Source organism: Ptychodera flava (genome assembly GCF_041260155.1).
Source record: "Ptychodera flava strain L36383 chromosome 3 unlocalized genomic scaffold, AS_Pfla_20210202 Scaffold_26__1_contigs__length_13983176_pilon, whole genome shotgun sequence".
Taxonomy (NCBI): Eukaryota; Metazoa; Hemichordata; class Enteropneusta; family Ptychoderidae; genus Ptychodera; species Ptychodera flava.
Genome location: NW_027248280.1, coordinates 927,075 through 928,913, shown reverse-complemented (window position 1 = coordinate 928,913; position 1,839 = coordinate 927,075). Strand labels below are relative to the sequence as shown.

At 41.3% G+C, this 1,839-nt stretch overlaps 1 pseudogene; it reads right to left on the bottom strand.

The window, feature by feature from the left end:
- Window positions 1-233: 233 nt before the first annotated feature.
- LOC139125706 (protein AAR2 homolog pseudogene) lies at window positions 234-1,004 on the bottom strand (annotated as a pseudogene).
- Window positions 1,005-1,839: the final 835 nt, after the last annotated feature.

Sequence of the window (1,839 nt, the reverse complement as noted above, 5' to 3'; positions counted from 1 at the left end):
ATAAAATATAAGGGGACAGTGTATCTCTGTACGATGTACAGTGAATCTCAAAAATATCTTGGGAGCATTACTTTTTCTTATCATTCTTGTCTACGATCGACTACCTACAACATAGGTTATATGAAGAAAATGACATTTTTTCACTTTTAAACTGTGATGAGTCATTCACCTTTGGGCGGACGGTTGATGCAAGTACATTATTGCATTGCTGTATATGAATACGAGTGTTTCATTCATGACAGGTCTACGACTGTGGGTGCATATTCACCACTCTCAAAGTCATCAAAGTCCCACTGAAACTTCTTGGTTAGGCTCTGCTTTAGCTTGCGACCTCGTGACTTCAAGTGGTGCGTTGCCTCAGAGTCGTCCAGATTGCGAAAAAAATCAGCAAGACACGATGTGAGAAAATTATTCCTTGTCACGATGTCAACAAAGAAGTCCTTGGGTATCTCAGCGAGTTGGAAGTATATTGTGGTCATGAAGGCGTGGTACAGATCACCGTGCTTGTCAATCGCGTCTTCGCAGCTGCACAGAAGATGAAACAAATGCTGCCAGTGTTCGAAGGAGTCGTACACTTGACCTAGGAGGAAACAAACAAATGCAAACTGAAGCTCTCCGATCACACCAAATACATTGTCATTATAGTGCGTCTTCACTAGTGTTTCTAAAGCGTAACTTGAGTCCATGCTGTATTTGGTTATTTCGGCTGGGTTTGCGCTGCTTGGATATTTCTTTGGTATTTCTGAAAAGTGAATCTGAGTGTCCGGATTGGTGTGCATTTGTGGCAATTTGTCCTCCATCGACGCATCATCTGCGACACTGGCATGAATTTCTGCCCTCTGTTGGGTAGTGCGAGACTCCTTGTCACACAGCAGCTCTGTAGCTGATGTAATCTTGCCACTGTTTAGCACCAGAGCCTTCATCAGTGGTTCCGTTATGCGGTTAGTCAGTGAAACCCAACGTTTCACACTTTCGTACGGGTACGGGCCAGGATACCGATCCATTTCTTAGACAGCCGTCATTATTTACGGCCTGGGAGGAATGGCTTTAGAAACTCCAAAATTTCGAGTAACCCCCCCTACCTGCCAACCATGACGTGCTTGAGTAACCCCCTCTCTGCTACAGAAATTTTTAGTGACCCCCCCCCCCCCAAAAAAAAAAAAAAAAAAAAAAATTGGGAAAGTTAAGCATCTATACAGTAAAATGGATTGCTGCTGCTACAGGCCCTCTACAGGCCCTGATTAAACCCTGTGGTACAGTCTGTGTTGGAAAGAGGTTCCATCGCTGTGACAGGGGCTGATGTACAGGTGTGTATCCAGTGCTCTGATGACATGCAGTGTTCTCCGTAGTTTTTTTTTACAAGAGGGCGAAGATGTGGTGCGAAAGCACACGCAGCGGGAGGAGCTTTTGAGAGATAGAGATTAAAATGGTGTTATTTGGTGGCACTCGGGGAGTATTTTTTCAGATTTTTTTCGTATAAAAAACTCAAAGGAACAGAAATGTGAGACAGTATTCCAAAACTTATATTCATATTCCAGTTCACTGATTTCAAAGAAGATTACATTTTTTGAAAACAAAAAAATAGCGACAGATATACATTTATTCACATTTATTATTTATTATTATTTTCGTGCAATAAAAGATGGGTTTGTTGTCAAGGCATTCCACTGGTTTTAAAATTTATAGAATCAGAATTAGCTTGCTTTACACATTTTCCCCTATCGGTAACCTATACAATGTAGAATATAGAAAGCAGACGTTTCTCATTAATGATCAGGCAAGTATATCAATCTTTAATCAGGAAATACTGAAAAAATGTACTCAGTACTAGCCTCTAAC